Below are 27013 nucleotides of genomic sequence, written 5' to 3' on the forward strand. Positions count from 1 at the left end.
TTTCCTTTTTAAAAATCATATTGAAAAGTTATTATATTATTAGTTTTGTATTTTCATTCTATTTATTATGATAATTATGAGGAAATTAGTATAAAATTATCGTAGTTTTTTGTTTTTATACGCCGTGATCATTTATCTTATGAATATGCTCTTGAAATTGAATTATTATTTTGTTTTCATCGTGACCTATTTTGGTAAATTTTATTTAATACATAGCAGTTTCCCAAAGAAGTCACATAAGGTGAAATAAAGATTTCATGTAACCATAAATGTTGTTTGCAATTATATTAGAAGATTGATGGTAGTATTGATATCAAATATATTTTCGTATGGATGGAATAACATTAAAACTTTTTTATGTAATTCTCTAAGCTCCCTACAATAAACCAATATTTGCCTTTCCTTTTACATTTACATACTAAATACTGTGATTTGACTTATAATTATCTGGTAAATATCCTAGGCATCAGGAAAAGGCCCTTCTTAACACCCTGACACTGTTTTAAGACCTAATTTCAAAGAACATGTTTTTGGATTTGCCTATACCAATTCAATATTTTTTTTTTCACAGTCAGTTATTTGTTTTGTTTATGATAACACTCTTTGAAGAAAGTACGCAAGAATCATGGTCAATTTCTTGATATTGTTCTCACTTTGCCCCCCTTCCTCTTACGCCTGTGACCCCCCCCCCCCTCCCCAGCTTCAACTTCCCATTCCATCTTGTCGACACCTCTTGCGATCTGAACCAGCAATCCTCGCACCCGTCATGGTAGATTTTAGGGGTCGTGTCGCATTTGTAATTCTATCTGGGGGATTCCAAACCTTGCTGGGGTCAAAAAGTGCATCGGAGGCAGCTAGTCATCAGGGGGGCTAAACACCATTTGACAGGGGAGGGTTACAGAGGGGCTTAGAACAGATGCAGCCCCTTTTAAATTATCGTGATCCATGGACGGTGGTATTATACATTACAATGTCCCAAAGTAAATTTGTCACCATGGGTTTCAAAGGAAATGTGCTCAGTATTAGAGCGAAAGATGATCATACTCCTATATATAGATTATGACTTTCATTTTATTCTTCTTTTTACACGACAATTTACTATTCCTTATTAGCAGAATAAAAAAGAATATTGAACACATTTGTCTTTTATTCCATTAGATTACAACATTATTTTGTCGTTTGGAGAACTTGCAAGTCACTGGGCTGATTTTCATACAACACTGTAGTGTAAAATTGTATTTTCAAATTTGATTTATTAAAATAAACGAAAATAAATGAAAATGGTAATATTTAGTGACAGTGGGCTAGGGGGTGTTAATATCTAATGAAATCAGTTAAAAAAAAATCATAGACAAGTCTTTATTAGCACCCCCTTATCAAATAATCTGAATCTTCTGTATATATGGATCTCCAGTTATTTAAACGTTTTTTTTTTTCTTTTAAGTATAACAAGGAATATGCCCTTTTTGCTAACGGAAAATTGTGTGAGATATAGTGATTTTTTTTAATATTAAATATATTTTTTCATACTGAGACGTAATGTTTAAAAAAAGTGGGAGCAAAGAGCAATTGTTCAATTACTAGCATGATTAGAGTATTAACGGAACAACATTTCTCTGCGAAACTTTTTTTTTCAGACGCGTGTTACCCCCCCCCCCCTCCCTAAATACACCTAGAGGCAAATTCAGATGAAATTTCAAGTTCATAACAAGGACTCTCTTTCATGATTTTGTACCTCTTATCGCTTTACATCATGTTTTGGGAAACGGAACACCGCTCACTCACACTTGTGTTCATTTATCACTCATTGCGGCTTGGCATGGGTTTGGTAGACTCACGTTAATCTAATCCTACCCCTAGATGACATGGGGAGGGGCAGGGCTGTAAGCCGATCGCGATGGTCTGCCCACGGAACCTAGGGATTGATGGGGTTAAGACGTGATTTAAAAAAGGATCATCAGTAATGATGACGCAAAATTGGTAATTCTAAGAATTGAAAATTACATGTAAGCTAATAAAGCCGGCCATTTTCCTTCCAATTACCAAAACGGCAATATGCATAATTATGTTCATAATTAGACACCTACAGAGTGAAGTTAAGTTATTTTAGATACACTTGAACTTTCATTATGTTCGTGTCCTGCACATCGGGTGACCAACTGAATCTTAATGGCTATGATGCTATCGCCCCTTTGGAATATTTTAACATAATCATATGAAGCGCAACTTTGAAAAACAATCAACGGATATCCATACGTGTCGAATTAGCAGAAACAATCAAGTTTATCTGATTTATAACTTTCCTGCAGTTGTAACTCCTAGCAATCGAAAGAGGCAAAAATAACGAAAAGGGAAGAAGATTCGGACGAAAACAAAAATAAAAGAGTAAAATACAACAAAAAGAAAGACGCATATTAAGGATGAACAAAGAATATTAAGGTGGTGATGATGATAATGCCGATGGCGATAATGTCGATGATGAAAGATTAATGCCCTTTTTTAGGGAAAGGAAAATAAATATTTATAGGGTAAAATTTTAGAATGATATGGCATGTATATGAATAGCGATGGGGAAAGGCCTGCATCCCCTTGCCCTTACACCCATACACGGAAATACCACCAAGACATACCATTAGGTCTGGCTGCAAATGAAGGATTGAACTAAATACTCTCTCATTCCTTGATGCAAAGCAGAACTGACAAAATAATGAGCCGGGAGGATGAGGTAAACCCTGCTTGATCCGTCTTTCATTTATCATGAGATGGAAAAAGAATTAGGGAGGAGGAAGACTGACCACGGTCCCGTCTTACACACAGATACGATTGATCGCTAATTTGAAAGAGCAATTCTGATTGGTTCTTAGTCAGTCTCCTGAGCAAAGAGCGCATGCAACGATGATCCTCATAGGCAATAATTCATTTAGCGATTAATCGCTAACTTTTTGTGTTACGGTGCCCAGGAGTGGATCAGGGGTCGAGGGAGGGGGGGGGGTTATATTTTAGGAAGGGGTGCTGGTATGTATAAATGGACAACAAGTATTGATATTGAGGATAACTCTATTCAATTCGTTATAATGCAAGGAGCGATGGGTTCATGACGGAACATTACGGAAAAGATTAATAAAAGACAATGGATGTATTAGTAGGAAATGCAATAAATAAAGTCATTCGCATCAATACTCCAATAATTAAAAACAACTTGGATATCAGCCAAGATGACAACCCTCATTTGATAAGCGTTTGATTCTGCCCCCCCCCCCCTCTTTCTCTCTCATCGTTTTGAAGTTATCATAGGAATATATTATTATTATAAATCTTAATGAAAGAAACTAATCATTGAAGGGTGCAAAATGTTTCAAGAAATTGTCTTTGTTTACGCGAGTGACAATAATTGTTTACTCAATAATAATTATATTATTATTTTTTGTTTAGTAATAACATGTGCATAACGAAAAAAGTTACCAATCGACCCTGTGCCAGAATGTCTTATTTAATGGCATTTATTAATATTTACTGAAATTGTTAAACAGTGCACGATATGATCATTGTTAAAGATTTAGCTTAACACATTATTAGTAACCTATAGATTTCACAGTATTTAATGCCTTTCGTTCACATAACGTCTTTAAATTGTTAAGATAATAAGCATTTCTAGCTAAGGGGCAATTATGCAATGAAAAAACCAATCACATCCCCTCACATCTGGAACTCCTTGAAATTCTGTATGCAAAAACAACATACAGGTATATCATGTATATGGTTTTTCGTTTAGAACATTCCACCAATTTAGGCGGGGAAATAAACCCGCAAGATAATAAATTTGAGGCGGAATGATTTTCTTTTCTTTTTTAAACCAGCTTCCCGACCTTGAAGGGCTTTGGTAGTGGATCTTTGCCCCTAAACCTGCCCGATCAATCGTGTCTTCTGTTCCCACAAAGATGAAGAGATACCTTAAATCAAAACGAAAATATCCCATTACCAACCTCGATGACAAATCATTCGTAATCACCTGATTTTTATGAAAGTGAAATTTTCTCAACCCCTATTTTTTTTTTTTTTTTTTTTTTTTTGGGGGGGGGGCTTTTCCCCCTGAAAATAATTTTGGTAGGGGATATACATTTGTATTCCACAGAGATAAAATATCAAGTGATATCAAATATCAAGCCCCTATCCTTGACGTATAAGAACAGAATTCGCAAAACTTATACCATCCAAAACGAATATTGATCGTTTGCTTAATCGCTTTATGTATATTGTCTGTTTGAGCATGATCAGCGGGTTTTAATAATTTATTTCACTTTTATTTTCATTCTTATCCACCCCTGTCTCCAATTCTTTCTCCTTGGTGTATCCCTGTCTGCTAGTCTTTCTTTATAATCTCCTTTCTTCTGAAAAAATGCCAGAAAGTCAAATCATATATGTTTTCTAAGAGTTTAATATCTACCCCTGATTATATTAATCATGAAGGTTTCTCATCATTTAATATTTGACCTGTTTACTCCAGAAAAAATATAAAACAAACAAGAAAGACAAAACTCAGTATTATACTCTTTAAGAAAACTAGTTAAAATGGTCATATTTTTTTTTTTTTTAATGTATTAAAATATCTTTATACAGGATAACAGGCTCAGATTGACTGTTTTTCAGCCTGGCCCTGTTAACATAAAATAAAAATATATACATAATAGATAAAAGAGTAACTTGGGTTCTGTACAGTAATGAGTGAATTCAATAAGGGGAATAAGGGGAAATTGTTATTTTGGTCATATCTGGCTAGAATGTAGTTATTCTGACTAGTAAATGATATGATATATGGCTGGACATATTATGTTGAATTATTCTTTGTGCAAGCAAAAACGAAAAAAAACATTGAATAGGAAGATCTGCAATGAAATGCAATGATATCAAATGAAAATAAAAAATATCAAACTCAAACAAACAAAAAAAGGGGGAATAATAGAGGCATAATAATTTATGTCCGCGTTCACAATTTTCCTTAGGTATAAAGTTTAAATTTTGACCCAGGAATGTCAATAAACTTTATTATGAACTTTTGTCGATTGAAATACTTGGAAAACTTCAGGGTAATAAGTTGGCAGGGGGTATGTTAGTATTGTACTCCTAATCTTATAATGAGTATTTTATTGAGCTGCAAAGACAAGGGTTGAGTAATTTATTCAAGCGAAATGCCCCCCTCTTACTCTGAATGTATATTATTGATTCGCAATCGAAAATGTAACTTGTTTTTAGTGTTATATCTGAGTGTTATTTCAAAGTGTTTAAGCCACCCATTAATTTCATCTTCAGTTGATTGCGAAATAACATTAATGTTTAGTTCGTGTTTCAGATGCTGAATTCTTCGGGTACATTGGCGTTAAGAAAAAGATCGTTATTTAATGGGGCGTTGTGTGGATGATGAATAGAGATCTGAACGAAAAAGATTAGTTGGAGCTTAATGAATAAACGGAGGATTATAGGATCTTGAGGTCAGTTATAAATGAAAAAGGTGATAAATGGCCGTTAGGGGCGCTATACTTTGTAATCATATGATGATATCTGTGGTCAGACATGGTACAGGGATGAAAATTAGGCAAATTAATAATTAGTTTATTCTAAAATGTTCCTCGAACTTTAATTACGATGCTAGACAATGCCTTGGGCGAGTTATGAATAAACCCTAAAATCCGAAATGTAACCATAAACTGGAGGTTTATTATTACGATTTTCAAGCTGCAGATTATCCAATAAACTGTTTAATTCAATAAGTTTCAATTTTAGAGAATTGCGATGATTTAGATATCCTTCTAGATAGGAATATACTTGACTTGAATGCCAATCAAACGCTTAATGTTCAATGGCAATGTAAGTTTTAATGAAGTGTTGATAAATGAAGGTTAACATCTCATCAAAGCGGAAGGTCTGCTAGACTTACTGAACACCTTTTGCACGAATATTTACACATTTATTTTGATATTTTCTTGGCGGAAGTGAGCAAGGGACCTTAGATGGAAACCTCGCCCGGAGCACCCCGATAGAAAATCAGACAGACAGCCCCAAGGTCTGATTCCCAGTCGTCAGAAGGAATTCGTCTGAGGAGATAAATAGGGCGGAATGAGTAAAAAATAAAGTTCGCCAAAGAAAGAAAACCTATCTGTGCGTAACCTCCATTAGAAGGACATTACACTTTGAAAGGAGCATCCTGACAATCAAACCTAAAATAAATATTTCTGGAAAGTAGCAACAAGCTTTTTATAGCCATCAACAAAAGATTTTAGGCTTCACACCTTACTGAATAAACATGTAGAAAAGGTCTTACTGTAAGGACATGTCTCTATATTCAAAGAATCGAAAGAGCGATTTTTGTAACAAACTAATTATAATGTGTTTAACCCTCAAAAGTTAACAGGACAAAATGATTATCATTTACCTATACCAGTTGTTCCCATAATATAGGCGTCGTGAACTCAAGGTTTCAAATAGCTCTATTTTTTGGAGGAATATAGGAAACGAAATTCAAGATTTTTCTGTGATATACTTGTGAAATATCGAGAAATAAATTACCCGATGTTAGAAGTTGGGATTGACAAAGTCTGTATGACGTGTCAAGTATCTCACAATAAAAAATTAAAAGATTAAAAATAGTGTATCATAAGCAAGCGAGTTTTTGGGATGGACGTTTGATGTGTCTTTGTCGGTGGGTCGGTGGGGAAGCTAATGGCCAATGCTGATTTTATTAACGTGATCTTTTAATGTTAAGACATTGTAATGTGTATCAAAATTTTAAGAGTTAATGTGATACACTTGTAAAATATTGCTGACACAAATCTCAGTATAAAGGTATATCGACAATACTGATAATCGGTATCCTAAAATTCAAGATTCAAGATGCATAGGGATATGGATGCTTTTGGGTGGGTGTGTGTGCATGCATGTGGGTTGGTCGGGAACATGAGAGGAATAGGGAGAGAAAATGATCAACGTTTATTTCATTAATGCTATCTTTTAATATCAAGTCTGCTATTGGCTGTACTTATTAGATACTTATCCTCTTTTTTTCTTGAATTTCACCAAATAGAAAAGCACATATTGAGGGTTAATAGATTAGAATCATAATTGGAAAATTACTAGGATATTATCATGAAAACTGATTGAAATAATGACGAAATCAAAGAGTAGCGATGAAAGAGAAACTATAACCACAATGACCCGAAGGGGTGATATAGCTTGTGAAAAGGACAATTTCAACAAGTGCTCGAAAAGAACGACCATTACTGAAAAATATAAAGGCTTACATTAAATCCTAAATCACCTTTACCTTATTTTTCTAGTAATCCAGCGCTGAATAAGATACTGATCTCAGCATGAAAACATCCTATTATATTACCCCAAAGCCTCAAGGCTAGTACCAAAGGTATAACCAGCGAGACAAGAGAGAAACAACACGAAAAAACGAGCCGAAACGAAGGATGGAGAAAAAGATAGCAGGGAGTAATGGGTATGAATAATTACACCAAGCAAGGTCGTGAAATAATTTTGTATATTTTACTTAAACGGTTAGATTGACGCTTGTTATGAAAGTTTGAAGGATATCTTGTTATATCTGACCAGTAGGCATGGTAGGAGATAAAGGCTTTAAACTCAATGAGGCAAGGTGTGCCCATATCTATTTGTTCTGACCGACGGCGCAACAACATAGGCTTATACAGTACACATACACAGGGAATATCTTTTGAAAAAATTACCACGAACAGACTAAAACTCACACAATCACACACATCACACTCACACAAATAATATATATATATATATTTTTAGTTATACTGTTATAAAGTGAATGGTCAAGTTATACAATTAGATGGGGAACAATAGAAAATAAATATCGCTTCGTGGAAATACTTTACCTGACATGGTTAACGCTGTATAAATCAATATAGTTTGAGAAATTTAGTATACAGATTTAAGTGTAATTGAACGAATTCTTGAAAAATGAGAGGTAATTGTAAAGGATTATGAATCAATATTGTAGCAATGAGAGCTAGCTCAGTGTAGTTGTGAATTTCTGAGAAAAAATTCAATTTTCACGTGTTAAATTGACTAGAAAATACATGGTAAGATGTTTAGCTTTATTGAATATAATTGGTTTATTCGTAGGTCCTATAGCAGCTTTTGTGGTCTGTAAAAGTGCTCCGAGCAACAAAAAAATGGAATAAGGTAATTAGCTTGTCTATAATCTTTTCAAAATATCAAAACAAGGCAATGTTATGAATATTTAGAGGTAGTACTTATTTTTGAACTGATCAATTATTCTCGCAGAATGTCAGGTGATTTACTTATATCATGAATACTGGTATAACTGTTGTCTTTTCTGTTTTTGGTTATCTGATATTGACCAAAATACACATTTTAAAATTTGTAGTGTGTGTATCATGCCTTGATCATTTCATATATTACCGTCTGTCATGTATATACAGATTATGAATGCTCAAATTTTCGTTGCCTGAAAAAGACATATTTATCGTCAAGGAAAATAATCATTATATCGGTAAAGAAATTTATTCGGTACAGTAAAGCTTTCCATCTTTTTGTTATGTAAAACTGACCACTACACCTAAAAAAAAAGAAATTCATTGAAATTCATAATCCTGTGTATACCGTGTCTTAAACATAAAATGTTTTATTGCTAATATTTCAAATGAATATTGAGTATACTTATTTTTCTGTTAGGAATAAAAATATGGAGACAACATTTTTTTTTTCAGGCAAGATATTTCTGCTGAGAAGTGATTTATTTGGGGCTTTCTCACCATCGTTCATACCAAACGCCTGTTAAGTTGAAATACATGTAATCAATGTCAATTTATGTGATTTGATGACCAGTTCCCGATCTACTTTAGATATATTTGTCAAATAATCATGAATCGTAAACATGGCAGTAAAATCGAGTCTAATATTAATTTATTTGGAAAGATGCAATCCCGTCTTCATGGCCACATTCATCTTAAAATCCCATGAGGGAACGATTATACAAGTGAAAAAATTCTAATCGATTTTCGATTCTCCTGGCTGACCTTCCGTTTCGCTCTGTTATCTTAAGCTTTTCATCTCTTCTTTTTTTCGCAATTCATTCCAGATTCTCTAATTGTCGTGTCAGCTTCTTTTACCCCAAGAGTGGCGACACGACGTGAGGATCATTTTTGTCGAAAACAGAAGATTAGACAATAAGCCTCCCCAAGAATTGAACCCGGTCCATCGAAAGCCCCCAATCAATATATTCGCATGGTTGCCTTATGCGAAACAAATCGAGAGAGTGAAGCCAGGCTTGCAAGTCAATAAACTTTCGATTGCTTTCCTAACGACTTTATCCCACTCTTTGAAAGAAAGAAGAAAGAATTCCACTCATCTATAAGTCTTTATTTCTGATGAAGTATTCATATATGTCCCTCTACCTAATCCAGTGGCTTAACAACAGTTTAGAGGCAGTTGTTGCAATTGTTACACTACTTTACTCAAGAATTTGTATCCTTCATTTAACTTTCATGCTGGATTTGTTAATAGTAGGATTTTAAGATCATGGCATTTAAGATCCGCCATGCTTAAGTGTATTGGTTTCATCACCTTAATGGACTTAATAATAATTTGACACAGAAACCTGTAGACAGGATAAATGTATTGTTTTAACAAAGATATCCTGTATTTTTTTCTTCCTATAAAATTTATAACATGTATAAATTTCTTTAAAAATATATATCAATATAGAGATCTATACTATACTTTCGAATTTTGTAACAAATACATAGAGAGTAGGGTTACGTAAATTGAATTCAATAGTTTCCAGTGATTAACTAATAGACATTGTTAAAATATTTTCACAAAACGATAGATTGCAAATTATTACATATCAAATAGGTCTGACATATATAGGAATGAAAATTCAAAAGGATTTAGCTAGTTTTTAAAGCCTTCGCGTAATGTAGTTAAGCGTAAAATAATAAAATGAAATTCATTACTGCAAATAAGGGAGTTCGAATCGTTATCTTTAGAATAATGGAGCGATAAAATATACATGTATTTAAAACGTACCTTACACATTTCAACGGAAGGATAAATGCACACATCATGACAAAAATATGTTCTTATGATATTTCATTGAAATATATTTCCCACCCAAATCTTTCTGAAAGGAAATAGATCACGATACATTAGAAGGTTTTAGGCGGGAAAACTAATGATAAAACGAAATCTACCGCCGCTCCCAATTTTGGTTATTATCCCCCGGGGCCCTTTCCGCCACCCACGCCTCAGGCTCCGGCTATGTTTATTTTCTTGGTATTCTCACGCTCTGTGAATGTGAGAAATTACTTTTTATTCTTGATCTGATACCATGTTCCCCCAAACCTGTTACCACACATGTTCTTGTGTGGTATTGGTTGGTTATCTGTCGTGTCATATCCGGGTGATTCCATGAATTGGCTGCTTTAAACAAGATGGGGGAAATTTGACGCCCTTCTAAGCTTGATGTTTATGATATGTTTATCTTCGAATTCTAACATTCGTCACTTATTACTGCCAATAATGCATTTTTCGTTAGTTCCTTAAATCGCAAATGCACCTGGTTCAGAAAGAAGTAAATGAAAATATATTCATATAACAAAATTACAATCTGTGAAATAACTTCATTTTAAATAAAAGTTAACTACAGAAATTTGATTAATATGAATTTACTTTTGGAAAAAAAAAATCATTTTGTTCGTTCTTCAATTTTCAAAGCGAGTGCTATACATAGCGAATTAATTAATTCTATATAATAACTTGAAATAATTCATCGTTTTTATTGTATAATATGACTTAATTTTCAATATCAGGAGAGAACAAGATCTCAACGAAACAAACAAATAAATAGCTTGAGTATTCCCCCATAAACAAGAAAGAAAAATAAAAGAAACGAAGATTTATATAAGCACTACTTAATTATGAGTTGAGCGAATCAATATTATCAAATATTCTTCCCAAGTATCATTTTGCACGCATATCCAGGATATTTACATGAATTGAATTGAATTGAATTTATTAGAACTTCACTGGCAATTGCCAGCATTTTGTTCATAACAAGAAGTACAAAATGATACAAGACAAATATACAATGCAAGGAATATAAGCAAATAAACAAAAACAAAATAGTATTTCGTCAAAAAGAAAAAAAAAGAAAAAAGAAACAACTTGTAAATTATATACAAATATACACAATAAACATAGGAATCATTCGGATAGATATTTTGACAATGAATATAGAGACTGATATCCAAGAAAAGATAAAGAAAACATAAAGAAAGTGAGAGAGGAAAGGGAAATAAAGAGGGAAGAAGTTCGAAAATGGAGAGAGCGGGAAAGAGAGGAAGAATGAGAAGAATGGCATTACATGTAAATTCATTGTGTAAAAATAATGCGAATATATTACTTCAAAGTGTTTACCGGTTGATATTTTTAGTACTTAGAAATCACCCCTAATAGCAATTATGTTTTGGATAAAAGAACAAAACATGTAAGATGAGCAAATAAAGAACAATTATATCCAGAATTATCTGACGGATGTTAGAGGTTTTAGTGTTTGATATCTTATGCTGATGTAGATATTGTCACAGATTACATAATTTTACTATTCTTTAGTTAAACATACAGACTCAACAACAGGATATGGTGACAAATTAATAGATTAATGATAACTGCTTTAAATCCATATTTGATATCATTCGTTAATCAGTTAGTGGTAAATAAAATGTGTCCTCATTCTTTTTATACTACAGGTGAAACTACGTCTTACGGGGGATAATAAGTTATATTTCCCGATTCAAGCATGGATAGTGTATCACCAACTGCATGGCAAGATGGGTAAGGCTTATCACGTGACACAACGACTATTTGTATTACTAATGCCTTCACAAATAAGATTTTTTTAAAGGTGAAAGCAGGCAAATAGACAAAGTTTTAGCAAAACTAGTTTGATGTATCTATACTCTATTGATTGTGTATTTGCTTGAGATTTATCACATTTAAATGCCAACTCGTCTTTAGAATGATCAAGAGTGTTTTTTTCATGACCGCAAGGTATTGTGTAAAATTGAATCTGGCAATTTCTTGTTTTCCTATTTATGTAATTGCAAAATAATGACCTTCATCATAATTTAAGTCTTTTCATGGCCAATATTTAATTTCGTGAAGAAATGTACTTAAGTATTCGACACCCAACAGGCAACAGCGCATATATTTATACATATTTTAATGATCTTAATACAATCATTATAATTTAATGAAATAAAAGAATAAATATAAATCATTACAAATAATTTATAAAACAGATCCAAATTACTGAAAGCAACAATAAAACGGCAACATTTAAAATTGCAACATTTCACGAAAAGGGGAGTGTCCCCTGCCTTGAATTAAAAAAACTAGTATGGTAATTTCTTGCAAATGTATAAAGTGATTCCGAGGGCAAATATGTAATACTTGGCTTTATTGAGCATGTATATATATTTTATTAAAAATTGATAATTTCTTTTTATCATTACAGGACGATGATAAAACTGAACTAAATTTATGTGGACATCTACCGCATCAAGACTGAGATGTGTATCACTGTATATCACGTAAGAAGAACGGGATGACATCAATGGATGTGGGTTCAACGTTTGGGTTCAACACAAATGAACATGGCGTGATTAAGAAAAAAAAATGGTGAGTTTGCTTAAAATAAGTACACTTAGAAATTACCATATAATTATACATTTAATAATTGCATCTATGTTGGTACTAGGGTATGACAAATGCAACAGTGAACACATGTACAATGTACGTAGTAAATTAAAAGCTCATATTTTTATGAATTGTGTTAGAAATATTGACTTTTGTTTGAATAAAAGCAAAACAAAAAAAAAGATTATAAATAAAAGGTGATTTAATATTGTGATGCCAGTTTGTTGACGTAACTTAGGAATAATAGGTGTTCATATGAATTTAACTAATTTAATTGAACTCTTGACATGCCCATTGAAATAAAGAAGATAAAGTGGATAAAGCTAATTATCGTCAACATGGTAAATGGCTAGCTTAGACTTGGCAATGTCACATCTTTCAAAATTCCAGGAACTGATTTTGAAGATATAGGCCATTTATAACCCAACTGATAGGAGAATTGTGGATCAGAAAAGGATGTCGCCATAGATATCGGTTTATAGATTCAACAACTTCATCAAGGTGATTCATACTTAGTAGCTTTCATTCTTATGACTCTATCGTATTTGGTCATTTAATGGCTCCGAAATACACGTACAATACAATATAAGTGTTTGAAATGGTGCATAAATGCAATGTCCCTTTAATATTTACAATTGGAAAAAAAGGTCATCACTACCACCACTGGCCTCCCTCTGTGATTTTCATGGTGCGTCAACAATGAGTTATCAGCATTTTACTCCTTTTGTGCATTCACACATAATGGACGGGTGATCACGTATTTTTTAGATTGGCTTTTTATACTTGCAAAATGACCGTATCTGAATGATAATGACAACGAGAGCAGATAAAAGTTAAGGAGATGATCATTGGTTTGGCCAGGGGCATGATATACAGGAGAAGAATGGGTATTTTAAGCTTTACACCTTGACACTTACACGGATTCCTGATTATTTATACCACCATTGGCGTCATGGGGAAACAGTCACGTGGTCAGACCTTTTACAGCCAATCGTTTATTTGCTTTGGTTTATGAGGTCGAGTTGACTGGACTCTTGATAGGCCCACGGCACACACTGCGTTGCTGAATAACAAAATCCTTATGATTATCTATAGAACCGTCCTTATTGAAATAATTGCAAATAAATTATACTGATGAAGATAAAGAAGGTGGAATAATGAAGAAGGTTAAGAAGTAGAAGAAGAGGAGGAAGAAGAAGAAGGAGAAGATAAAGATAGCAAAAAGAAGAAAAACAAATAAAAGGAAAGGGAGCAATGACACATCAAATGTCTGTTGATTTCATTTTCATCGTCTTAAAAAGATCTGTATAAGATGATATGGGATCATGTTTATAAGGAGATATACCATTCTTCCTGTTAGAAGAGTATATTCCACCATCATGCATATGCCATCATTGCTATGAATTGACTTCCCCTGCACGACCTTATTGCGCAACCGCAAACATGGAAAAGTGGTTCAAAATAGTATCAGCATTGATTTCTGGAGTAGGTTATACAGCCCTGCCAAAATCATTTTGATGGTTTTATTAATTCATTTTTTTTATTTTCTTTTCTCTATTGTCTATTATATTTCTTCTTATAGATTGGTGGATTAAGGATTAGTGGTGTCTGGTTGAGAGCTTCTTCCGTGGACAGCTGGGTGAGATTAAGAAAGCTTGTTGGAGGGATTAGGGGTGAAATATGATATAGGAATATGTATTTAGAGATTTATGAAACCATCGCTGAAAAGTGTAATGTCCATAGCTGTTAGAGTCTACCCGGGCATGCCGGAGTACGCTAAGTAAGACATCTCTCGTTGTTAAATACACAAATTGGGTACTGACAAAAAATAAAAAATTTTGCGTTGATATTTATGCTTAGACCAAATTAAGTTCTAATAAATCTCCATGAAGGAGTTACAGATTTAAACAAAATGTACATTAGTTGTGTTATCATTTTGTATACGAAGGATACGAATTGGTAAAATATCATTGTCATGAGGCTTGTGTTCACGACTGATAAGGTGCAGTGAGAATTGAAGCAAAGATATTAAACTGAAACAAAAATAATATTTTGAGGTGAAAATTTCACTTTAGTAATTTATCATTGAACTGTAATAAGTCTATATTCTTGTATATAAAAGAAATCATTATACATTTCCATTAATGCAATAATTCACTTTACTTGTGATTTCATTCTTCTTAATTCCTCTCAATATCTGATTCCTTTTGCAGATATTCATCATGATAAACTTAAGGTGTCAGCTAAGATTATTTGATGACCTCGTCGAATTGATGCCCTAATTATTCATATTTATCTAAGGTACAGATAAACTGTTTTTATTGGATGCAGCGAAATAATAATCCGAATAATATATTGTATGGTAGCAGTGGTCCTATGTTTAGTAGTAGTAGTAGTAGTAGTAGTAGTAGTAGTAGTAGTAGTACTAGTAGTAGTAGTAGTAGTAGTAGTAGTAGTAGTAGTAGTATTAGTGGTAGTAGTAGTAGTAGTAGTAGTAGAATAATATACTGCTAATGATACTACTATACTACTACGACTATGATGATGATCATCATCATGATCATCATCATCATGATGATGATCATCATCATGCTGATAATAATAATAGTACCAACAATAACAATACCTACAATAATATGATAGTAGTGATTTTAATAATGATGATGACAATTATGCATTTGAAATGATGAAATTGTTTTTAAATATTCCCAAAATAGAATAAATGTATTAGAGATCATAAGCATATATATAGTGAGAATGGAAAATTCGAAACTCTATGTCCCATCCATTCGTCTACATTAATGTTGTTTATACAATTCACTTTCATGTAATGCTCCTATAGGCGAGACGTTTTGGATGAGGTAATGAATTACAACAAAGTAAATAATCACAAATTTGAGGTGAAATGAAAGATACAAAATGAGGACAAAAATGCACCGATTGATTTTAGAGATGGTATTCATCGCCATTTTTTTTGACTGACCCTGGCTTTTCGCCTAATGCTGTATCTGATAGTCAAAAACCGCAGACGATCGCTCAATCGAAGTGCGTAGTCCCGCGTGTGATAAATTAAGTCCGGAAATTGAAAATAGAGAAACGCGCAGCCCGTCCAATGAAACAAATTAATAGCGCGACGGCGTAGTCCTTAATAGACACCAAACACATTGAAATCAGAAGTATCAATGCTATTTGCGCCATTTATAAGAGGAAATTAAATTGTAAATGAGAGGCAATAGATACCTATTCAGACAATACTTCGTTGAAAGGCACTGGCAATTGACGTAGGCAAATAATTTAGCTGTTGAGATGAATACAATTTGAAAAATAATGAATACAAGATCAGTTTAGCATGGATGATGGGTTGCTGATTTTGGTTGTTGGTGAAAATACTAATTTTAAAATGCAAATAGTTTGATATTCTGGCAATGATAAATCACCGAGTTGTATTTACCTCGGGTTAGAAATGGAAGAAATATACATAATAAAAGTCAAACCAAATATTCTATTCGCCATGCAATAGTGAACTGAGATTTATATCACAGCCAGTGATTTCGCACGTGGAGAAATATATATAAAGTTACAATATTTATAATAGTTTTCTTTAAAACTCAAAATTGCCTTAATACAACCATTAGCCTTAAAATCAATCCACAATATCAATGTCTTATAAGCATTATGGAGTCAAGATTGCACAGATTCACAAGCGTTTTCATAATTATATCAAATATTATTCATGGTTTTTCGGAAAGTAAAAATAACGTCTTTCAATCTCCAATTTTGATTGAGTAAATACACTTAAGCACACCAAGGTTGAGTTGCCTGAAATATCGTTGGAATATTGTTTTTTTCGAAACTAACTGTATATGCAATGAATTATTCATCGAGTTTTACTTTTATATAAATGTCAGCTCCGCAAAAGGTCTGTTAATGAATAATTAAAGTGCGTTGTAAGTGTTTCCATTTATTCGATATGATTCATTTTGTGATATTATAAAGGCCTATACATTTTGTAGGACTACTGAAATCCCGGTATTATTTCTATCTAATTCACATTTTGTATATTATGTAATTGCCTATATTATCGAATTCCCTGAAAAAAATTATACCTTCTTTTTAGTAGACGTAGCCTGCTGAAAACGTACACTCAACGATATTTCCAATACACATGTGTATGTATACTAGTTCTTGTGGATAATTGACATGATACGATGGGTGAATTTTGAAATATGGATATTTTTTTTTCTTTCCCGGGTTATGTTTATCTTCAACATAGATAAAATGCATGTTCGATGAGGTGTTACCATGGCAACCATGATACCTACGTGGATTTCTTCATCATATCACGTCGTCTTTCTGCATCTATATACAAGCATATACGAGGATAAATGACAAAGTTAGACATTATAGTATAACTTTATGATAAGTAGACCCTTTTTAATACGTACCACACTTATGAAGGGAATGACTGTTCATTCTTAAGATGATATCATGTCTAGTTTAAATAGTAATCAAGTCACAAATATGTTGAAAAATAAAGTGAACAAAGGTTTAAGTAGTAATCAAGTCGCGAATATGTAAAAAAAATAATAAAGGGAACAAAAATATTCTATATTTTATTCAGTCTCATCTTCCTGGAAACAGCGATATATTTCATTGTTCGGGGGTAAATAACGTTAATTAGATTTATTGTCGAAGCTCTAATTCCGTGTTCATCACTAAACTATTTGATCAACGTTCAGTTGAATATGTCTGTATAGAAAATGTGTTATGAATGTACAATTATTATAATTAGTAAATTATTATCAATACCATTGTGGTTACCCTTTCGTAATGATGGTAAAGCTTTTGACTGTTGAGACAGAAGGGGATGTTGATGGCCATTTATAAAATATAAAGAAATGGGACAGAAATATATTGCAATATCACAAAGGAATAAAATAAAGGTGGCTTCTATTGCGTTTTCTAAGTGACGCGTCTCAAAATTATTTTTCAGAACAGTCGTCACTAATTTCAATATATCATTTATCATTATTCTTTCTTTCTTTTTGAATATCATGCATTCATTGAATTTCTAATTATTATTATCATCATTTTACAGCATGGAAGAGATTCACTATCGTATACCGGGATGTATTGGTCGTTGAGGGAATAGACATGAAGTCATCAATCAAAGAGGTTCCGTGGCCGAGTGGTCTAAAGCACACGACTACACCATGGAAGTCCCGGGTTCGATTCCCGGCACGACACTCTTATGCCCGTGAGCAAGGATCCGCACTGCTGTTTTATCGTTGTATGATTACCAATCTCTGTACCTGTTTTGAAAAAAAAATCAAAGAACTATTGCTATATCATTTATATCTATTATGGGAATTTTTTAAAAATTAAAGTTATGATTAATTGTATTGAATTGAATCGAATTGAAAGCGAAATGCATAATTTCACTAAAAGCATCATGGACAACAGTATAATGAAAACCTCTTTACACTTTAACTATTAAAAGTTGAGTTGCAACTACCCCTGAATGTTAAAAGGGAAGGTATGTGTATTTTAATGGGAAAATCAGCAATAAACAAACATAGTTCATGATTGAATTTTCACGTATCAAATAAATATCACGTATCAAATAAAAATTTTCAGTATTTGAATCGAATGCAAATGCGATGCAGCCCTTCCGAAATATTCCCTGATACACTATGTGTCGACACTGTGCAACTTGATTAAAATGATTATACTTTAAAATTAAGATGATATAGCCATTTATAGTTCTGTTCATTATATTCTTATAGGCTCATTTATATATTTTTTTATATATAAACACTGACTGTTATCACTCTTCTTTAATTATGTTTATTTATAACAGGGAAATAAATGCATGGAGAGGGTGCCGTAATTCTGGATTGATCTGGACTTCTGTAGAGTTGGGCAGGATTGGACAGGATTGCAATAATATATAGATATTCTGTGTAGGTATAAGACATTTTCCTCTTTTTTCGACACACATGTATAAATAAGGTCAAATTCTACAGTGTCATCAGCTATAGTAAACAATGTCCAAAACGATGGCCTAGCATTAAACTTGATTAACAGCAAGTGGTCATTGTTTTCTACCTCCTAATTGGCGGGCGCCGCTGTACCATAATGAACGCGTGTAAATTGCATCTAAATGTGTCGGTTGCTATTCGCTTCATTAAGTTTGACATGCGCGGTTCGTTACCGCTATAGTACAGAAAGCGTGTCGTTGGGACTCATATATTATATCCAAGATAATTTGATAGATAATAAACTGATATTTTTTCTTCAGTAGTATTATGAAACACCTGCGATTATTCTTTTGCAAATGAAATAAAGTACAATAAAGTCTGTCAATGGCCTATACAGTGCGTCCCACAAAAAACGAAACCGAGATTTATCGATGATTTATCATAACTTAATCGCAAATACAATAGACAAATGACCTACCATTTTAAAGCTAAGAATCTCCTCTTTCATCTGAAATTACTTAGATTATTTCTCATTCACGCATGACCGAGCAAAAACAATTTGAAAAGGGGATACCAAAAAGTCACTTGGCGGGCCGTATCTGGGTTTTGAAAAGAAAACCTAATTTTTAAAAAGTTCAATATCTGCTCTTTAATTTGATACCTCAATCACAGAAAATGGTCAAGAAATAACAAAGTTCAGGTTATTTGAAATAAGGCTTGAATTTCAATAATTTCATAAAATGAAGAGGTTTTACAGGCTAGCGTTCAAACTCACTCGACACTCCGTTTTGTTGACGATCAGCCATGCATTAAGTCTTTTGTTACCGTGCGATAGCTTCGGTGGGAAACCGGTGAAAACACTTTTATTTAATGAAATTATGGAAATACAAGCATTGTTTCGAGGGATCATAACTTTTTCACTACTTGACCATTTTCTTTGATTTAGGTATCAGAGAAAAGAGAAGATATTGAACTTTTTAGTCATGTGATTTTCTTTGTGAAATTCAGATACCCCCCGCCAAATGAGTTTTTGGCATCCTTTCTTCGAATTGTTTTTGCTCAATCATGCGTGAATGAGGAATAATCTAAGTAATACCAGATGAAAGAGGAGATTCTAAGCTTTACATTGGTAGGTCATTTGTGTATTTTATTTATGATTAAGTTATGATAAATCATCGCTAAATCTCGGTTTCGTTTTTTCTGGGACGCACTGTATACAAAGATAGAAAATTTTATGATATAAATTTTGTATGAAAATCAGGTAGTATGCAACATACAGCTATGGTACTGCACGCTTTTATGTAAGTGGGCACTGGTGTAAATTATTATTACGCTGAAGTCAAATAAGGGGGCCTGACATGCGACAAAAATAAAACCTGCAAGAGGGCAAGCCGATCTAGCATTTTTTGTTTACTTTTTTTAATATAAAAATATATTTTTAGTGACAGATTTTGACATACATGTAGTATTCTGAACATCATATTTCACACCTTTTCCTCCTTTTTTCTTTGTTTTGAGAATTGTGGGGATCCATGCCCCCCCCCCCCATCTCCCCAATCAGTACGTCATTGTGCTAAAAAAATTCCCTTGAAGTTTATTTTGTGATTCCAATTGGTATCTTTTTCATTTCCAGTCGGTGTTTATATACTTTTTTTTTTAAATAGAATTGAACATCATCGCTATGTAGTTTATAAATCGTTGATTTTCTTTATTCAGGAAAAGGTCCCTAAGAAATCATGGAAATAATTATGCTTGACCTGAAACCACAGAAAGAATTATTGCCTAACATGCATAATGCCCTGATGAAGCTATTATGAAATCCGTTATGACATAGAGCCCAACCACTGCCGACAGCTTCCGCAATTGTTACTGAGAACACTTGCCATATTCATGATATCTGTCGTCTTTCCTATTTACTTTCTTGCCTCCGCTCTCTAAACCATTGTGCGAGATACATGACAATTTATCGCGCTGAAAATCAGCGACTTACTTCCATTCTTATCCCGGGGCGATCGGGCGACACACGCCAGAAATGTTGGCTAATATTCGCCATTCTACGTGCTTTATCACGCGCAACCAGCATGAGATTGAAATGTTCTCTGTCATGTCCAATTTATCCTTCTTAATATTTATTAGCCCTTTTCTGCAAATCTCGTTTGCCGTTTTTTTATTAAACGATGTTCGCATTTTTCCATTTATATACCCTAAAGACATATTGACCATCTGATCGTGCAATTTCCAATATCAAGTCAAGGCAAATTGCACCTTATAACTTCCTTAGACTGAGATAAAGTGTGTTCTGGTCATGAGATCGAAAAGCCCCAAAGGGAATTCGATTTTTGTTTCTTAATGCAGCTTATATACAATATAATATTTCATAACGAAATGCCTGGTCAGAAATCAACACTGTTTTATGTGAGTCACATGTACTGGACACAGGAATGCATGTATGGAACAACAGGTCAATATTTGGCCCAGTGGTCGTGTTTTTAGTATTCTTGAAAACCTGAAGAGCAGTCCTTTGCTGTTGTTGTATTTTCATTAAAAGTAGTAGCATTTTTCATGACATTAAAAGTACTTGAACACTTACAATTGACGGGTTCTCAGGGGCGGAGATGTCCCTTCCCCTGGTTAAAAATCTTATTTCAGAAAACAAACATGGGTCCCGTTCCATAAATACTCGTCACAACAACGAATGCCTAAATTATACAACTATTTTACTATCAGCCAATCAAAATAATTGAAGGGGTTAAATAGAGTTAAGCTGTCATTGCAAATCCGTATTAAACAGTTTATTATGAAGCGAGCCCCAGGTATATAAGCAGTACGTAGTTTAAATTGTTATGTTATCGTATTCGATAACAAATTTCCGTTATATCACGTATCAGATCTGATTAAAACACAATATTACTTTGAAAGAGAAAACCTAAATTGTATTCGTCAATTTAATATCTACGTGCATCAAGCTTAAAAATTTCAAAATAAATAATCATTGTTCTTAATCAAAGAGGGTCGATGAAGATTTTGCGACATTGGACGTACATGTGCACTCTAAAAAATATTGGGTAAAAGTGCTCCATGAGGGTAAATATGTGTCCAACTAACATTGGGTATTTCTTTTGGGCATTTTTATTTATCCAGTGTGATGATTTTTTTTTTGCCCATTCTGTTTCTGTTTATGGTAACTCCCGTAGGAACTCGGCAGGACAGCATTTTTGCTGGTAAACGCCAAGCTGGTATATATATATTCTAAAGTAAGTGCTGCTTAATTTAATCTTATACTGGAAAATATGCTTCCCGCATTGGGTCAAATACTGCCCAAAATTGGTTGGACACAATAACACTCATGCTAATTAAAATGTTACCCAATGCTTTTTACAGTCATGTGTGTATTTGTCCGTCTGTCTTCATCTCTCAAACACACTCACTTTCTCTCCTCCTACCTCTCCGTCTCCCCTTCTTAATAGAATCCATCACCACCAGTCCCATCTTCCAGAAATCATCTGCTCTTGTAGAGGGGCCAGGGGGTAAGAGGTATACCCCTCGCTCTTCAAACTCCAAGGTTCCGTTCCACTATCCGATATTTCCTGTGAAAGCAGGTGGTTTTCACTGCGTTCCACTCTTTAAAAAGATCGCTAACAAAAATCAAAGACAGGGGGAATTAATAATGAATGATTGAGGAGAAACTAATATCTTATTGACTTTCTTGTTCTCTTAGTTTTCTTTATTACTTTCATCTTCATAATCATCTTGGCTTCGTGTGACTCATCGGGTGTGTATAGTAGACTACGCATGCATCTTGACAATTCCTTTGGAAAGATATTCGTCTTTGCATTAAAATTGTGTTCTTTTCAATGCATTTAGCTGTTAGAACTTTATCATCTTCGAATTTTTTCTTGGTTCTTTTCTCATTACCGTTTTCATAACCATTAATCAGCAATAATACCATCCTATTTATCTTGATAATGAGTTTGGTTTGTTTTCGGTTTTTACTGAGAATAAATACGTCAATCGGATAATGTCAAAGGGGTATTTCTTCAAAATACCTTTGTATTTCCCCTTTCTACATTTTCATCGATGCGTATACGTGACATCCTTCCTCTATATGAGTAAGAAATACAATGAATTTGCATACATCTAAATCTGTTTCGTCTTACATCTTTCCACTATAATATTCCAAGCGAAAATCAAAATTAAGAGAAGTAAATTTTCAGCCTATCATATAATTTGTAGTTTTACTTTTCCCCCTTCTCCTACGTTACTTCATTTTTCAGTTTGTAGTTGATCATAATTTTTCGATTATTTCAATTTTCCCCTTCATTCTAAATTCTAATACTTCAACATTTGTACATTACACTGTACACCCTGTTTAAAACATTAAGCACGTTAATCAAGCACGTTGCTTAAGCCCGTCACTTAACAACTATTGTTTAAACTGTTTTAAATAATAAACAACTGTTTGAAATTTTTAAACAAGTTATTTAAAAGGTTTAAACAATTACAAAAAAGTTTAAGCAACTTGTTGTTACAGGCTGAAACAATATGCTATTTTTTTTGTGTAAAGAAACATGAATATTAATATTTTACATGTTTTCAAATTTATATTGCGCAATTTCTTTCCTACAATGTAAAATGGTGAAACATTATGAAGATGTTATCATTAACTTTATTATCAACATTAATATGTTTCAGTTCCTCTTGAAAGATATTCATTTATAAATATAGTTTATAGTTTATGGTTTTTTACAAAGGTGAACAGCTTTTAAGGATAGATGGTAAGGACAAAAACAGATTTATAATATCCATAAATGAATAATTATAATGCAATTATCCCGTAGAGAGAAAAACATTTCCTACATAGTTGTCTTAAAATGGCTTGATTTACATTAAGGGGAAATACAAAGGCATTCCCTTGCGAAAAAATAAAAGCGTTTAAAAGGTCTCTCTTCTTCTCTCTCTCTCTCTCTTTTCTAGCCTGGTACCATTTAACATCATTATCTTAATAAAATGAAATCCCACGGTTCATGTAATATTCATAACCCAGGCCATACAGATTTCCTTCATAGCGTGTCCTCGATTCACCCAGGCATTTTGATGAGCGCATTCAACGCACGTCTAAATCCTCAGCCTGTCAGCGTACGTCAAACTTTCTAAACCCTTAAAAAGAAAAGATGAGGGGATAGTAAACCATCCTGGGGAATAACGGGGAAGATTGATACGCGTCTTTGTAATGTGTAATACACACCACTCTACAACATAACGGTAAAATACACGAGTGCCGAAGATGGGATGGTAAGTAACATACGCCAGGTCGATGTAGCAGCTTTTCTGAAGGGGGCGAATAGAGGGGGGAGAGGAGTGTGGAAAAATTAGATTTTTATCATCACATAGAATTTCATCGCACGCCATTTACAGCCCATTGTGGTATTAAAAACGCCGGTGCTGTTGTCGGGTGTATTGTCTTTTTGCGAGATTGATAGCACGCTGTTGTGTGCACGAGCATTTGCAAATGGGCAAAAGAGTACCCCCCCCCCTCTCTCCTCCCTCTCTCTATTTCTCCTTCCCTTTTTCTCCTCTCCTTTTCTCTCTCATCACTCTCTATTTCTCTCTCACACAACCAATAGCACAGTCAGTTTGATAGTGAATGGTAATGGTATTCATACCGGATGTGTATATGCCTGGTGGTCTAGAGCAGGTTACCTCCATCTCTACCCTCCATTTCATGGGGCCTTCAGGCAACCGCCGAAATAAGTGTCGCCTTTGATTAATTATGTGTTTTTAAGGTGTTTTATTCACATATTTTGCTAAAAAATATAGGCGTCCATTTATGAAGTTTCCGTCTCAATTGATTATGATTGATCTCATCTAAACGTGGCACGTGAAGATTTCATTCTAAACTTGGCCTTTTAGCTGATTGTACAGTGACTGCACTCGATATTATGTTAGGTTTCTTTCTTTTTTTCATTATAACATTAAAACTTCACTGACATTGGCACATAGCGGTGCCGAGGTGTTTTAGTTTTACAAATGACCTATGACGAACTATGCTAGTTACCAAATATTTATATTTACCCTAAAAAACAGTTTAATCAGTTAAATGTTGTTTTGAAAGGGTGTGTGCCTGCTTATCTAGAAAAGATAGATGCCAACCGATTTGTGAAATAATGCAATGATTTCATCTAGTCATTTTCCATTTATTTGATTCAAGAATGCATAACCTGAAAAATAAAACAAAGGTTGTATTATTTCAGGGGCCGTTGCAGAAGAGTTGTGCTAAAGGTCAAGTCCCCCCCCCCCCCCCAGAAAAATGTTGATTTCAATCAATAGAGAAAAATTTAACAAGCATGATGCTGACAATTTAATCAAAATCGGATGTAAAATAAGAAAGTTGTGACATTTTAAAATTTCGCACTTTTTTTTTAATCAAAACAGTTATATGCACAACTCAGTGAAATGCAAATGAGAGAGTCGATGATGTCCATCACTCACTATTTCTTTTGTTATTTATTGTTTGAATTATACAATATTTGAAATTTTACAGAATTGACAATAATGTAGAACTTGACTGAACCACATAATGTTAAACAATGTTAATTCCACATGTTCAGGGAGGAATAATCTCGATTTCACATGACAAGGGGGAGAAAATCAAAATATTTCATATAGTGGAATACAAAAGAAATAGTGAGTGGGTGACGTCATCAGTCCCCTCATTTGCATACCAACCAGGATGTGCATATAACTGTTTTGTGAAATTAAGCGAAACTTTAAAAGGCCATAACTTTCTTATTTCACATTCGATTTGACGAAATTTTCAGTGTTATGTTTGTTGGATTTTTCTCTTTTTATTCAAATCCACTTTTTGTTGGGGTGGACTTGTCCTTTAACTGTAACTCTAAAAATCAATCACAAGTCCCTGTTATGCGAGTTAATTGATTGGAAATCAAGTTGTGTTTGAATTCTGGAGTTGCATTTTTGAAAACATAACTTCAACTTCAAAATGTATCCCGTGGCAAATGATTTATGCTATTTTATTTTTATTTTGTGTGTCACCACAGATCTGGAAGAATCTATGATGTTCAGCTACTGAAGGCTCCCCGGTTGCTTGTCTGGGTCCTCTACAGGGGCGGATCCAGGATATTCCAAGGGGGGGAGGGCACATTTTCCCAAGGGAAAATTGACATGCAAAAAAATAAGAAAAGGTTTTCACCCCCAAAATGAAGTTCATTTCGTCCATGTATAATTTGAAAAGCAAAAAAGAAAGAAAAAAAAAAGCCTCACCTGTGTTTCATTAAAAATATATGTTGTGACTTTCAAGGGGGGCACTCTTGTGTAAAAACGGCATTTTACATTAAAATTTTGATAATGGCTCTCAAAAAGGGGTACGGGTCGTATCTGCCCCCCCCCCTCCTGGATCCATTACTGGTTCTCTATGGTCTGAGTAACGACTTGTGATTCTATGTAAAGTGACACCCTCTGAAAAAAAATTCAGGTCAAATTGTATAATTATGGAAATCAGTCCGTTTTGGCAACTGTTTATTCTGGGTCAAAATGAGGTTCGAAGTGACTCGGAAAAGGCCAGATATGATCAAGAAATACTCACTTCGGACATTGCTTGGAGTTATTTTCGACCCAGAACATAGAATGGTCAAAATACATTCCTTTCATGGTCTTCTGGTTGGCGGTAATATCATTGTTTGGCGCCTTGATCCACCACTGCCTTGACCCCCCCCCCTCCCATCAAAATTATCCCCGAGCTCGCTCTTGCTTGTGATGTGTTCGGTGGTAGTGCGATCGAAATACACTCAAAAGATCTTCTCATAGTACTGTAATAAACAAGAAAGTGATAATATACTTCAATTTGAAGTAACAAAACTATATTGGGAATAATAAGATCATTATTACCTTTTCTGTCGGATATTGTGTTTTCTCATGTTACTGATAATGGTAAAATGAGTTTCGTGGATTTCAAAGGTGTTCAATCGGAGGTTATTTTTAAAAGCGAAGCGTACTTGTTTTATTTCTTATTTCGTATCATGTATATCAGGAAAATATGTGTGACAAATCTCTTTTATAGGGCTACTTCAGTTGGATATGAAGAACTCATAGTAAAATTTAACAAGTAAGACACCGAAGTTGTGTCGAAACTGGCTGATGAGAAAATAACGAAATATGAGTTCCATGTTTTGATTCGATGAAGATAATGTAGATTGTGTATCATTAAACCTATCTTCCTTGTAATGAATAAATGTAAATATGACTAATTTGTGTTTTCTTTTTCA

The 27013-nt window shown here is 33.7% G+C and overlaps 1 long non-coding RNA gene across 1 annotated transcript; it reads left to right on the top strand.

Moving 5' to 3' along the window:
* The first annotated feature begins 11799 nt into the window (after positions 1–11799).
* On the top strand, positions 11800–26986 carry LOC129281814 (uncharacterized). Its single transcript, XR_010296524.1, has 8 exons — positions 11800–11886; positions 12569–12732; positions 14333–14389; positions 14964–15051; positions 17024–17143; positions 17849–18007; positions 18611–18713; positions 25790–26986. It is a non-coding gene; the product is annotated as an uncharacterized LOC129281814 (long non-coding RNA).
* The last annotated feature ends 27 nt before the right edge of the window (positions 26987–27013 follow it).

This window comes from Lytechinus pictus, chromosome 18 (assembly GCF_037042905.1).
Source record: "Lytechinus pictus isolate F3 Inbred chromosome 18, Lp3.0, whole genome shotgun sequence".
Classification (NCBI taxonomy): domain Eukaryota; kingdom Metazoa; phylum Echinodermata; class Echinoidea; order Temnopleuroida; family Toxopneustidae; genus Lytechinus; species Lytechinus pictus.